General features: G+C 39.0%; 1 long non-coding RNA gene across 1 annotated transcript; it reads left to right on the top strand.

Moving 5' to 3' along the window:
• Nucleotides 1-9,447: 9,447 nt before the first annotated feature.
• LOC124285619 lies at nucleotides 9,448-13,869 on the top strand. The gene is made up of 3 exons (XR_006900852.1): nucleotides 9,448-9,559; nucleotides 12,949-13,052; nucleotides 13,689-13,869. It is a non-coding gene; the product is annotated as an uncharacterized LOC124285619 (long non-coding RNA).
• Nucleotides 13,870-16,173: the final 2,304 nt, after the last annotated feature.

Here is a 16,173-nt window from a genome sequence, read left to right as displayed (position 1 = left end):
TTCGTATCGAATGCTATCATATTTAGAGGTGCTATCATATATAGTGGAATACATCCTCCATAATCTTGTGAGCAGGAACAAGAAGCATTATCAGAAATAAAACGATTATATTTATCACTGTTTAAATCACTTCAACTCCCAATCTAAGGACGGCAGTATATTGTTGACAAGAATCGACTACCAAGAATTTAGATCGAACATTGTGTTGGTATTAACTTTGTGGTGTGATTAAATTCTTAAACTGTCCAACAACAGAGGAAGGCGTTTGTGTGTATATGTAGGTAAGGTCTCGTTCCACAGTTTAATTGTATCTGGGCAAAAAACGATTTGGCATTATTGAGCAGATTTTGCATCTTATAGTTCGATAATTTTCATTATTCCTAGGGTTGTAGAGTACTGTTATCAGAAACATTCCTGGAGCAAGTGACAAAGATAGTCAGGAACCATATGGTTTACCATTTTGTAAAATAATGTTAATTTAGAAATTCCTCTCCGTTTCGGTAAAAGGAAGTCAGAGTTTGTCTTATCATATAGTTTCGCATGGCTCGTACCTGCGTACATATGTTATGCGTAAAGGCATCTAAGTGAAGGTGCACTAGTATTGACAGGGACTGTACGTTTTGTACAATTGTCCAGAGATGACAGCAATAGTCAAATAAAAGTCAGATAAAACATTTATACATTGTTTCGAAGTTTTTGCGTGATAGTCTCTGCATTTAAAACTTCACGAAGGCAATTAATGTAGATGCTAATTTTCCTTAATATTTTCATATTAATGTGGGAATGCCAAAGAAGGTTTTCCTAACTGAAGTAATGCCTAACTTTGTTTATGAATCTACGCTTCATTTATGAGGGTACCGTTCATCGAAGAAAGGAGGAGGTTTCGTAGGAGGTTTGGTTTTGCGTGAAAATTGGATAGTTTTCAGTTTTGTTTGGATTCAGAGTTTACTTGCCAGGTTTCTCGCCATTTAGATGTTCTGTCTAAATCTGAGTTAAAGTAAACGCACTCATATGGGGGATCGTCGGTTATTACATTATAGTTATGTGTCGTCTGCGAACAGACGTATATTACTTTTCGATTCCGCTCAACTATGTGGAACATATATACTAAGAAGTAAAGGAGTTCAGAAGGACTGAACGGGAGCACTCCGGCTATTAACTATCGGTTTCAATTATGATTTGCTTAACTTTGAATAACTACTCTTTGCATTCTATTTTGCAAATAACTTTCAAACCATTTCAATAACTTTCAATCTATCCCCACATGATTTTACTAGTTTGCTGGATAATCTCTTTGTTGCCAAACTTTATCAAAATGCCTTGCTTATACTTGAATACGTCTCATGACTTCTTTTCCGTTGTCTATGGCTGCTTGCAATAAAATTATACAAATGTGTGAGTTGGTGGCTGTTGAATCTCCTGGCATGAAGATCAGATTGTAAATTTGAGAGGCAATTATTGTATCTAAGAGTTAAAGACATATTTAAATATACTTTTCAAAAAGACCTTAGATAAACAAGATGTTAAAGGCGAAACTGGTCTATAGTTAGAACAATCGTTAATATTACCTTTCTTGTGGATTGGTAGGACTGGTGATTCTTTCCATATGCCTGGGAAAACTGATGTTTGAAGTGACTTACATTAAAAAGGTTACTTAATGTTGGTGACAAGGAAGAGGTAACCAAACGTAGGAAGCGGTTTCCAATACCATCTGGTCCAGTCGCTTTGGTAATGGTTAACGATGAAGGTGAAGGTGCATTCTAACCGGACCTTCGCGGGTCCATTGTGCGCGAACGTCAGAGAGGACAACCCATGAACATTTTCAAAACATGAATAAGGTAGCAAACATATATGAGATAACATATATCTAATATGTACACGATAAAGGTATGCGAGTATGCTGCTGGAGAATATAATTGACGCAGTTTCGAGTCTTCTCTAACAATGAATGTAAACACGCAGGACAACGACGACCGCCGGACTTTGCCGAACGGCGACGGAAGAGGGAAATAATGACCGTGACTAGACTGGTTTTACGACCTGGTGGCAATGTTTTAAACCTTATTAACTCGCCTCGCAAAATAAGATGAAAAGGACTGTATGACCCTTACGTTCATGTTGCACAGAATGAACTAAATCAAATAATAACTTGCTTGAGTACCAGGGAAGTATACTTAAAGGTCACATGCAACCAAAATCAAACGTAATAAAAACACAATTATCACTTATTCATGACATATAATATACATTTGCTCGTCATGAAAAACATATAAACAAAATTATAAGCGTACAATCGCAAAATCAAAAGTGCAATATTGTGTACTTGGGTTTTACTTCCCAAGAAACGAAGCAGCCGGGATACCGAACCCAGTCAGAGCGGGTGGGTGTGCACTCAAGTGTAACGGCTGGTTCATTTGCAGATGCCTTCACGGCTCATTATGTGTGTATATATAGAGATGTTGGGTTTTGTAAATACATGCTCATTTTTGTGTATAACATTTTGCAATCAACAGACATCATAACATGTCATGTGTTCAAAAGTATCACACCTGCCTGTCTGTGTAATTACATAATGTGACAGAGACCGAACTCAGGCCATAAATCAATGCATTTTGTTTATGGTGTATAGCCTGATTGGTGTTAAGTTCAAATTGCATGTGGTCAGTGATAGCAGCTTTGTATTGAATATTGTCATTAGCAGACAGGCAGGCAGACACACAGGTGTCAATAAAACAAGACATTGAGTTTTGTCTGTGACAACGACATATCTATATCACAGTTAGAAATTCTGTCAACGCTAAATAATGACATTGCTTTTAAGTATCGAACTGAGAAAGTGACTCGGTAAGAGAAGAACGTGTGGTGAAATAGACAAAATGAAATTATATAAACAGTTAATTTACTGTCATAACATATAAAAGCTTGCGCCTGTGAGATATCAACAAAACATTAGAAAATAAGCTCACACCAAAGCCTTCACCGAGTATTCACCGGACAACCCGCTTCCAAGCTGCGCGAACCTATTTCACTGCGCACGTGCTATGAGCCGCAGCCAGCTGTTGAAACCAGTTTTCCCCGAAAGTCGGGGAAAATTAGTGAATCGTTTGAACTCCGATTTCGCGCGGTCTATTTTCATCACGTTATTTTTTCAACTTTATAAGTTGAATTTGCATTTTGACGATTTGTTTCGGTAAGTCCATACCAAAAGGTATCAGAATCTGCAAAGTTGTGTTTTACGTTGCATGTGACAGTAAAATCTATACAAGCAAGGAAGGAAGAAAGCATATAATTTGATCATGCTATATTTTGTCATGATGGAGGATGTACTTGTAACAGAGTCAGCAGTTCAGTTAATGAAAATATTCTCTTTCTAGCATTTTATGGATCACGATGCTGAGTCATATTGATTCAGGGACTTGAGCATTTTTCACAAACACAAATATTTATCGACATCTACTTTTTCAGATCTACAGTAAAAATTCCATGTATGGAGTACTTCCCTCTCCAGGCAGATGCTTTCAGACTCCATACGACGGAAGAGGTCTTGGCTGATGATAAAGAATACCCACTGGCATGACACGAAACAGTAATAACTCGCCACGTCACTGCTACCTGCTGCGTTCAGTTACAAAGAGATGATTGTTGTGATATCGACAATTTCTGTTCAAGAAAAAGTCCCCAAAGTGTATACAATGAAAATTCTGGTGTCCCCGCCGTGATGTTGCTGGAATATTGCTAAAGCGGCGTAAAACCATACTCAGTCAGTCAGTCTGTATACAATGAAAAGGTTATGTAGTATATATCCAGCCCGGATCATTTCTCCTAAATGTTCTGTATAGAGAGTTATCAAACCCCTTTATCTCTTATGACTGAATGCTGCCTATGTCATTTGGACTAAATGTGTAAACTGTTCATCGATGTTAAGATACGTTTGTGAAGTGATCATATAAATCTCGCGACAACCATTGTTTGGTCATGGCAAGTTATTAATTATATGCAAACGCATAACTTACACAGAATATTATCCCGGCATTCAAGCACTCATGTTTTAACCGCCAAAGGAGTAAGGATGAGAGAACTATTGACAAATTGTACCCCGTCATGTTTGAGATGTGAATGAAGAAATACAAAATTATTATTCTTATGATACCACAAGTATATATACTTCCCTTCACTTGGTTGTAGTCACTGTTAGCCTGATAACAGGTGTAAGAATCTACATCGAGCAATAAGTTGTTATCCATGAAGTTGTATCCTTCCATTATTTTATACATTGATAAGGATACAGTTATCGGTGCTTACATTACTTCTTACAACACATCCGTCTGAACCTGATATCTTTGCCTGTGATCGGAATTTGTCACTCATAAGCCGTATATGATTGTATTGGATGCAGAGTTGATGATGTAAAGTTCTCAGGAAAACGTTATACAGGGCCAATGGCGCCCCCACCAGATGGTCGTACGTGTGTTTCTGTACGGCCCGTATGTTGCCATCAGAGCCAGATGAGGAACAAAGCTGAGAATAAAAACACGGCCGTGATGATGAACATCATAAACGTGGTCTTGTGTTCCGTTCCTTAGACCAGGAGTTTGCTTTCGCAACCTTTTTTCCATTTTGTTAAGTGGCGATGTCGTCGTATCGTCGTTCGAGGTGATCGTATCATCACACGACGGTGACCCTTCATGTGATGATGTTACAGTGTTGTCGCGTGATGATGTCGCCGTGTCGTCACTCTCGTCGCTATGTTACACTGTGCTGATGTCAATGTGCTGTCGCGTGTTGACGTAATTACTGTGTCCGTCCCCAGACGACGCATCACCTGACTCGTGTTGAGCGAGACCTTGCCAGGGATACCGTTAGGATTCCATCCCTTCCCTGTACCTCTTGTTGTGCTCGGACTCTCTTCAGAATCAGCGCATAAAGCGTAGTAAGAGTTGATATGGAGATAGCAGCAGCAAAGAAGTTGCATCCGTTAAAGAGCCCTGGGAATGGTGTATTGACCATACTGTCATCTGTGGCGCATGCGTAGCCGACAACAGTTCTATTGACCGTCTTCCTGCCTAAAATGACCATCGAGGGTGACGCAAAGAGTTATATGCAACAATACAGCCAATACCAACTGCAATTTTCTACTGAAATCTGAGACTTGAAGAAGTGCATACCCTTTTGTATCTGTCAACCGCGATGGATATAAGCACGGATATTGAAGTGATCCGCACAGGCTAGAACAATCGTCCGGAACACCCTGCAGAGCCATGGGATGTCGAAGGAGGTACAGATAACGAACTACAACAATTTCTACTGGAATACACACAATACACACAACGAGTTGTCAGCAGCAGCCAGGGCGGTGATGAACAGGTGCGTGGTGCTCTCTTCAGCCTGACAGCGTAGATATAGATCACCAGGATATTGCCAAAGAAGCCGACCAGCATCATTATTCCCATGGTGACAATGACAGGGGACATAAGCACCGCTATCTGAAATTAGTATTCTTCAGCACTGTCTTGTATTAGTACCTTTACCAGGCGTTGCCATGGAGGACTGGAAACATAAGGAGATGACGAACGAGTATGGTTTATTTTTACGCCGCTTTCAGCAATATTCCAGAAATATCAAAGCGGGGGACGCCAGAAATGGGTTTCCGGCGGTACCCATATGGGGTGAGTCGAACCCATATGGTCTTCGGCGTGACGCTGAGAAACGAGGTCATATCGACCTGGTCCGATTTTTCGATGAAACTTACCTTTTACTCAAATTTCAAACTGAGTTTGACAATTTGAAACAGCTGAATTATTAAAATAAAAAAGCCCGAACAACTTAAGTATTCTGTTAACCGAACTCAAATTGTCTTCTACGTTTGAGTTTAATATCGATTTCTGTTCATTCTGGGAAATGCGTTTTCTCAAATTTGAGGTCAAAACAGAGACTTCCAGTTTGTTTCGAGAAATCGGGCCTGTCCTGGTTTCATGCAGTATAGATGGGTCATGATATGGGGGAAGAAACTATCACGTGACGCTACCGAGGTCATATCTTTTCTAAAAACTAAAACATTAAAAAGGAGGATGCGAGTTTTCACAAACCTCCATGTACTCACCTGCCTTGTTTCACAAGCAAGCAGGCCCAGAAACTGAACTGAGGCGTGTGCACATTTCGATCAGGACGTTCAAAGGGCTCAACTGCACCACTCATACAAATGTACGTGAAAGCAAGCTCAGAAGCTGCTGTTCGAAAAGGGTGGGGTCCAGCAATTATGTAGTCTAGATAAAATCTACCAGTTGTGGGTCAAGCTATCTTGTTTATGTGAGGGCTTTTTAAAATGTTTAATATGTTTTTAAGCGGGGTATGTATCCCAAATACACACGCACGACTGGTACGCACGACAGTGGGCGAGTTTGTGCACAACCCCAGCGTTAACACCCACCACACACCGAATTGTCGAATTCTCTCTCTCCAGTTGTATTGGTGTGAAATGCGTAAGCGTTTTTATACTACGCACTACTTTTGCGAAACAACACAAGGTGGAGGCTCTCAAAAAGCACGGCCTAGATGTATATGGGTATACAAACACTCACAGTTCATAGTTCTCTTATATTCAACGTGCTCTATAGTTCTCTGTGAAGGGTATATCTCTTGTATATATCATGTTCAATTGTGTCGATGCGTCACTTCAATAATCTCTGAAAGCCATTTTTCCCCATACCATCATGCCGTACTAATAGTTTCTGGACTCAAGTTGACCTATATATCACTGACGGAACATACTTACTGCGTACAGGTGTTCCGTTGTCCTTATCGAATATTAATTAATTTCGAAGTCATTTTTTGTAATTTGTGATTGATATGTCAAATGTCATCATATATACACTTTTGTGGAATGACACATATTATTTGTTGAACGATAATGAGCAAGTACACAGAAATTAACCAGATATACTTCCCCTACCGCTCATATACATAGTGGCTAAATATAGTTGCTGAAGTGAAAGTAGGAACAAATACCTACTTTCTGTTTACGGGGCTGCTCGCAGGAATGAGATGTGCGATGAATGTAACCGACAAAGCTTGATTTACCAGACTGGGAGAATTAACGCTTCATTTCATTTTATTTTAGAATTTAGGGGTAGTAAAAATCATGGAAGTCAAAATGTAAGTAATATTAAACTGCTGTTTTGTGTTTATTTGTTGTTTAATGCCGCACTAAGAATTGTTTTCCCACGTATTTGAGGGCGGTCTGTAAAATAATAATCGAATCTAGACAAGACAATCAATTCAGTGACTGACTTCATGATTTGACGTACTCTGACGTTTTAATTTGACGTACATTGACTGGTTTTACGACCGTCATTTTGTTGAGAAACCTAAAATGTAGTCAGGATCCAGGGGCCTCGGGTATACTTCTCAATGTAGAAGCGTTACCACCAAAGACTTAAAAACACTTTTGATACGTGCCTAATGTTAATATTTGACTTTTTAACTTTTACATGAAAATATAATTCCATTTAGCTTTATTTGGATAAATGTCGTTATAGTACGCTCCATGCATTTCCTGAATTCCTACAATTATTCTCATCCTACTGACAATTACATATCATTTCTTTACAGCAAACACAACAAATGCCTCTTAACAAAACACGTGCTCATGTTTATAAATACCCAAAGATGTGCATTTCATCATCCGCTTACATTACGTCATCACACAATTGGACACGTCATCATAATATTTATATTACGTCACTTTCTTTCATTCCTCCGCCATTTTAGATAACCGTCATTTTATCAACCACTTGTTAGCAATTTCATTTTTATCATCTTTTCTCAGTTTCCCTCCCACCGTCCCCATGTTTGCCAAACCGTTTTATTCTATCACTTTCCTGCAACTTTAAATCAGGTTTCTCATCTCAAACTTCCAAATACTACAACTGTTATCAATCCCTATCTCTATGTTACATAACCTTAATCTCTTTACCCACAGATTTCATCCTTAATGGTTTAACTTTGTTGTACAATTAGATTGAATTAAAATGACGTCAGGTGGCGAGGTTCGGGGCGGACGCGGGACCGATCTCTCGCTCGATTTATACCTCGCTGCTGCTGCTGCTAGGCTGTCTGTTTTCCAATAAAGGCTACTTCCAACCTTCGGATTGGTCAAAATAGCATTTAAAACATCGCCGCTACCTGTCTCGTCTGTTCAGGGTCCAACGGAGAGCAAGTCATTAAATCGCTTTGGCTTGGCCCTGCGTCCGCCTTCGCCTTCGCCTTCCACACCTGGCCTTTGTTAATCCAATTCTCTACTTTGTTATCAATTTGTTGTTTAGTTTATAGGAGAGTCGGACAATAATGACGAGACATGCAGCCTCGTACATCATGTTGAAATTAGAATTGTAACCCACTGAGCCAATGGGGCAGGTAACGAGAAGGCGTTCAATCTCACGTCATAACACGAGGTCATTTCTCTCGTGTGTGTCATTCGTTATATACCGTTACGGCTGTATTATGGAATATTTTGCATATTTTTGAAATGTCATAATGAAATGCTGAGATAAAACAATGGTAAAAAGGTTTCTGAACAGTACAAATTCACGTGAATAAAACATTTGTAAAAACATTTACTAGCTTTTAAAACAGTATAGCCAAATGACTAAAACGATTATGGAACCATACAAATTCACAGGAAAACAAAAACGTTTTAAACATTTCCGGAACTTTTCGCGAAGTATTTTGGGGATGTTTTTTATCACATTTTCGTGTTAGCTGGGTTGTTTTTCATACAACTACGGAATCCCAATTTTTTTACTATTGATCTTTATGATATTACTTTACTATTGATCTTTATGATATTTCTTTACTATTGATCTTTATGATATTTCTTTACTATTGATCTTTATGATATTTCTTTACTATTGATCTTTATGATATTTCTTTACTATTGTTCTTTATGATATTTCTTTACTATTGATCTTTATGATATTTCTTTACTATTGATCTTTATGATATTTCTTTCATTTCGATTTTCAAATGTAATGCATGAGTTCGGGGAAAAGCCTTCGAGCATCATCCACTCGTAGTCATCTGTTTCTCTTGTGTCCTCAACGTACCAGAATACCCGTGAAGATCCGGGTCAGAACTGATCTTCTGGAACCCATGCCTGTCTTCACAGGCGACTAACGGGATCGGGTGGTCAGGCTCACACATGTTATCGTGCCCCAATTTCGTAGATCGACGTTAATGATGTTATTCTTTGGATTGTCTGGTCCGAAACTTAGAGCTGGAATATATCTGACAGCGGTGTTATACAACAAACGAACGTTATTTAAATCTGATAATATGAGATCATGTTTGAAAGATCACAATTGTGTATGCTAGATTCCATTCTAGTGAACCGCCTCCGTGATGTAGTGGTCAGAGCATCCGCCCGGAGAGAGGAAGGTCCAGGTTCGATCTCCAGCCGCGTCTTACCAAAAGACGTTAAAATATGCTACTTGATGTTCCCTACCTAGAGCTCGGCATTAATGAGTAAAAAGGCGGTTTCTACGTTTGCATCCTAAAAGAAAAGGTAAGCATATTATCACTGTAGATATCAGATGCTATTGTAACATCTTTTCCGCCTACAAAGTAGGTATGACAACACTGTAGCAGTGCTTAACATCTCGATTTAATTTACTTTTCAAAAAACTCTTTTTGCAGCAGATTAATAAAACCTTTGTTTTAAATATAACAAACCAATATGTCGGGTACAGGTCGTCGCAGCCGAGAATGAACTTCCCGCGCTATGACGTCACATTTATAGACATATCTGACAGCGCCCTCTAGACCATGCATTACCTCCCCTTTTATCTGGTTTGTCCCTTAAGTGAAATCAATTTCTATCTAATTCACCCAGCTCAAACGACAGAAATTTCATTCCTAGTGTACCCCGCCGTGATATTGCTCGTAAAAGCGACCTTAAGACATACTCACTCACTGACACACTAACTCACTCTCTACAGAGCAATATTCTAGCGGTTACTGTCTCTTTAGCGGTGTCTGTCTACATTTTGTCACGGATGTTCATGTGAATTAGCATGCTTAAACTGCGACGAGTTTCACGGAGCGTCTTGCGATACTCAAATTGTTTGATCGGAGTTGCATCTTTCGCTGTCTTGGTAAAACGGTTTGGTGTTGTGGTTAGAGCGTACGCCCGGAGAGCGGAAGGTCGCGGGTTCGATCCCCGACCGCGTCATACCAAAAGACGTTAAAATGGTACTTGTTGGTCCCTGCCTGGCGCTCAGCATTAATGGGTACAACAAGGACTGGTTGGCTCGGAGTCAGTATAATGTGTCTGAGTGGTGTATTCATGCTTCACTGCGGCATGGTATCTCAGTGGGTTAGTACTATAAAACCAGCTTCAGTCTGGGCTAGTACAAGCAGCCGCACACACACACATATATATACACACGCATGAACGTCGTCATATGAGCGAAATATTCTCCAGCACGACGTTAAACCCAATTTCACCTCACCTCACCTCACTTGCACCATGTCAAATCTTTGAAGGGCATTTAGAAGTGGAATACATAAGAAAAGCAAGATTTATGCAGGATGTCAACTTCTTCACTGTGAAACGTCGTGTTATTGACAATAAAGAAGTTGACATCCATAAACCTTGCTTTTCTTTCGCACCATGTGTTTGTACGTATGATCGCCTGTCTCGAACGCTTGGTGTCAATGCTGTTTGAGGCAATTGAGACAATCATTGATACAAGTACCTTGGAACTTTTATTGATAGCAGGTTAACGTGGAATACCGACACAGATGCCCTGTATAGTAAATGTCAACAACGCCTCCATCTAATGCGTAAGCTACGATCTTTTAATGTTTCCCAATCTGTTATGATGTTGTTTTATACCACTTTTATTCAGAGTTTACTCACTTTTTCTTCTCAGTGCTGGTTCGAGTCTCTTTCCGTCAAAAACAAATCAAAATTGTAAATATAGCTTGTAAAATAGCCGGGGTCACTTTCGATAATCTTTCACTTCTCTATGAGCGGCAAGTACTTTCAACGTCTGAAAAAATCATTAATGACACAACACATTTTTTTAAATCTAGAGTATAAGCTTTTACCTTCGGGCCGCCGCTATACAGTGCCAATCACCGAGACTAAACCAGCTCGAACGTCTTTTGTACCTCAAAGTATTGCAATTTTAAACAAATGTTGTTATTCATTTGTACTTTTGTCAAGCTCTGTGAACCAAAACGAATTCCTTTTAAGGTAATAAAGTATTGTCTGTCTGTCTGTTATAATGTACATGTAGTCGAATTGTACAGCCATTCTGATTTTAGCATAGATTTGTGATGATGGAAATTGTATTGGTAAGTTATTTGTAAATGTTTTGCGGGGTGATAGTGCACGCTTCTCTCGCTCCCATCAGCATCAGTGACTCGGTCGTCTTTGCAGAGGGCATGTATGTATCAGTTCAACCTGCGGACATCCGGGTTATCTTCAGCAAACTTGTCAGTGGTCAAGCTCACTGACATGGTTGATGCGCGGCATCGTATCCCAGTTGCATATATCAATGCTCATTATGTCGGTCACTGGATTGTCTATTCTAGATTCCATTGTGTACAAACCACCCTCCAAAACCTGGAACAATGCTGAGTGTGGAATTAAAACAAAAACAAAAACACAAAACATTCGTTCAATACGACTTACATCAAAACTATTTTGACTCCCATGATTTTTATTACCCCCCAAATTCTAAAATAACCTGAAATTAAGCAATAAATCTCCCAGTCTGAGTAAATCAAGCTTTGTCGGTTACATTCATTGCACATCTCATTCCCCTGCGAGCAGCCCGTAAACAGAAAGTAGGTATTTGTTCCTACTTTCACTTCAGCAACTATATTTAGCCACTATGTATATGAGCGGTAGGGGAAGTATATCTGGTTAATTTCTGTGTACTTGCTCATTATCGTTCAACAAATAATATGTGTCATTCCACAAAAGTGTATATATGATCACATTCAACATATCAATCACAAATTACAGAAGGACTTCGAAATTAATTAATATTCGATAAGGACGTCGGAACACCTGTACGCAATACGTAAGATCCGTCTGTGATATATAAGTCAACTGAAAACGTTCATTATGTAGTACGGCATGATGGTATGGGGCGGTTTTCCTATATGGATTACTGGCAAGGTGCCATTACTACTACCATAGTGTAGATTCGCAAGCATGATGCTATCGTCGCTGATACGACACGCTAGAGCCTCATATACATCTAGGCCGTACTGTTTTAAAATCCTTCACCAAGTGTTTTGCAGTGTATAACAATTGCCTCAAACAGCATCGACACCAAGCGTTCGAGACAGGCGATCCTACGTACATCACATGATGCATGTCAGTACACATCGTAACATCGTTATTATATTCCCGATGGTATCGTTAAAAATATAATTATATTGGCAATTTCGAAGTGGATTATTTGTCTTGTTGCACTGACTCACATTATGTATAATTTATTAAAAATTAACAATAATACAAAACTACAGTGGGTATTGTTTCCCTACTATTGCTTTTAATAGCAATCAGTAGGTTAATAGCATTTTCCCCCGTTCTGTAGAAATGATTTCATCAGGTGCTCATTATAATTACTCATACTGTTTCCACCATGGCATTTCCCCCATCTTATCGAACTGATACTATGGACTTTTTAATTCTCCTTTTTTACATGTTTTCTTTCTTTTCTCAAATTATGTAAAAACATTTCCTTTGACTTTACTGAATGCTTTCACTCTACCTCAGTTGACTCTGATATCTATTTGCAAACTGAGATAATCATTCAAGATTTAAACATGTTTGACCCTATGTTATCCCTACAACAACCTGATATGTTAAAAGAAATGACACTTTGTGTTTATATACAACAAATATAGGATGGTTTTGATATGCATCTACAGACTGCCTACAACAGAGTGTTTGAATGTATAGATGCTGGTTGACATCAGTCAGTACAGACAGGCAATGGGGACATTTGCAGTCGGGCTACACTCGTATGCAGCGTGTAAGCTAACTATTTCCACATTTCTATCCTGACATTTGCGTTTTCAGCAAATCTGTTAGTATTATCGCATCTCTTCTAATACTCTGTTGTGGAGACGTACATCCTGACCCTGGCCCAGTACTAAATACTTTAAAGATAGAAGACTTAAATGTTTGCAGTCTCAAAGAAAAATTGGATGTTATAGAAGTTGATTTTTAATTCTTTTGATTCATTTGCATAACTGAAACGTGGGTGCATAATACCCGCGTCTCATTTGAGGCGGAATGCTGTTGGAATGAAAATTCCTGGAAATTCGAACTGCATTCTTAAACTTCTTACTGCATTCCGAATGCATTCCAACCTTTCGGGTTAATTCTTGTAACGAGCCCGAATGTTTTGAACATGTTCAAAACTTTCGAGGTACATTCAAAGTGGACAAATATCGAAGTGCGTTCTAAACTGCATTCTAAGAATTCTTACAGCATTCTAACTGCATTGTAAGTGTTTTACTGCATTCTAAGTATTCGAGAGAGAATGGAAATGGTAAGCCACTTCAGATCCTGTCAAAATGTCCCGGATGCGTCTTGAATGTATCTCTGTTGCTGGTGGAATTCAGGTGGAATATTCGTCAAATGTATCGGAATATTTCTATTGCAGTTGGAATACAGCTAGAATGTACCTCGAATACAGTCAGAACGTCTCGAATGCTCATCAAATATGCCCTGAGGTCATCAGAACACCGCCGAATCGCATAAAAACGTGGCCACCTTTCACAGAAACGCCAGATAGCATTTGGGAGTCGCATTCTTATAAAGCTTGAAAAATTGTTTATTTTGACATTCTCTCCTTTTTGGTTCGACTTTTGGAAAAAAAATTTATTATTATGGTTGATTAATGATTCCTGTCAATTCGAAATAAATGTGAAGGAGGCTTAACGACATTCCGAACGATGATACCGGGATTTCAACCTCCACTCCGTAAAGATCGAGGGAGTCGCGGGGGCGGTGTGGCTATATATGTTAAAGGCAATTTGTATGCGGAGCATATGCACCAGCTGGACATTCCTGGACTTGAAGCTGTATGGACTCGTCTTAAATGTAAACATCGTACCTACCTCATAAGTACCTTCTACAGAGCTGACCTTCGCTGACCGGAGCGTTGCGTACTGGAAACTAACTTCGATTTAGCGTATTTAGTTGTTACAGGCGACTTTACTGAAGATATGTTAAATGAAAGTAAGCGTAAAATTCAATTATTGGAATCATTACACGGACTAACCCAAATTATTTTCAAACCGACTCGAATCACCCGTCAATGCATTACTTGAATTGATCTCATATTTATATCCTCTATGCAAAATGTGCAGGATCGCAGGGTGTTAGACCCTATTTGCAGTGACCATTGTCCGATATATGTTGATATCAAATGTGTTAGACCCAGGTGTGATATTTAACGTAACATGTATGATTATCAACATATGGACGTTAATGGTATGATTTCTGACATCAATAATCTTGACACTGATAACTTATTCTCAAACAACAACGTGGATGACATAGCAAAATAAATTAACGACTATAATAAGAAGTACTTGTGACAAGAATATCACAAATAAAATTGTTACTATTCGACTATCGGATGCACTTTGGATGAATAACGAAATTAGAAGCGCAATAGATCACAGTAAGCGCAATAGACATCATCAGCTAAAGAAGAAATATATATATATATACACACACAGAGAGAGAGAGAGAGAGAGAGAGAGAGAGAGAGAGAGAGAGAGAGAGAGAGAGAGAGAGAGAGAGAGAGAGAGAGAAATGCTGGTGGAATTAAGTTAGTAATTACGTGAAGAGATATAATAACCTCCCCGACGATTGTGAATGGTGTCGTAAGGGAAGTGTAAATGGTTGTACAAATTACACACCAGTAGCCTTAACTAATTGTGTATCTAAAATATTTGAGCGATGTATATTCAAACATGTTTTCAATTATCTCAGAGGCAATAACCTCTTATACAATTTACAATCAGGTTTCATCCAGGGACTCTTGCGTGAACCGGTTGATATATCTGTATAATTTCCTAGTCAAGGCAATGAACGAAGGTAAGGAAATACGCGCAGTATTTCGCGATATCAGCAAAGCTTTTGACCGAGTGTGGCGCAAAGGTCTCGTGCATAAGTTAAAATCTTGTGGAACTGATGGTTCACTGTTACAATGGTAAGTTATTTAGAATATCGATCCCAGCGTGTAGTCTTATATGGTTATAGTTCTAATATTAAACCGGTAACAGCTGGCGTCCTACAGGGTTCTGTTCTAGGACCACTTCTGTTTTTTGGTCTACATAAATGATATTGTTGAAGGCATTGACAGTAATATACGATTATTTGCCGATGATACTTCTGTGTATGTAATAACCCTTACGTATCGGCGTTTAGTCTGAATAATGACCTACTACAAATAGCAAACTGGGGCAAAAAACCTGGAAAATCGATTTCAACCAATCAAAACTAAAACAGTCTTATTCAGTAGGAAATCAAATTCAAATCCTCATCCAAGCTTGTTTTTCAACAACGTCCGAATTAAAGAAACTTCGAGACATAAACATTTACGTAGGTATAACTCTTCAAAACGATTGTACATATCGTATTTATAAACGATATAAGAGAGTCAACCCCATGATAAACTGCCTTAAATATCGACTAACGAGAAACACCCTGGATCGTAAGTACACGTCGTTTATTCTTCCGATCTTTAACTACTGTAGCCCAGGTAATCATATTTATGACAATTGCACCAAAACACAAGCAACAGTATTGGAAACATGCACTTATAGACGCGTTACGTACGATATGCGGAGCTGTTCGCGGCACCAGTAACGATAAAATCTACGATGAAAAATCCTCTGAAAAAAATTGCGAAAGAAGCAATTTGCAAAGCTAGTCACAAAGCTAGTAATTCTGTTAGTACTAGTAGTATACTGTAGTTGAAGTAGGGCGCTAAATACACACACACACAGTGTTAGTAACACGTGACACATCTCCATAATGACTGTTATTTAGTTTGGAGGAGTTTGGAGAAGAAGCCCAGTTGCTGATGTTTTGTGTTGGGTTGGGGGGGGCATAGCCCTGACACTGAAAAAATC

The sequence above is a fragment of the Haliotis rubra genome, unplaced genomic scaffold (assembly GCF_003918875.1).
Source record: "Haliotis rubra isolate DU_JTF1 unplaced genomic scaffold, ASM391887v1 Scf364, whole genome shotgun sequence".
Classification (NCBI taxonomy): Eukaryota; Metazoa; Mollusca; class Gastropoda; order Lepetellida; family Haliotidae; genus Haliotis; species Haliotis rubra.
The sequence above is the reverse complement of the archived record's forward strand: the minus strand, read 5'-3'. Positions and strand labels throughout refer to the sequence as shown.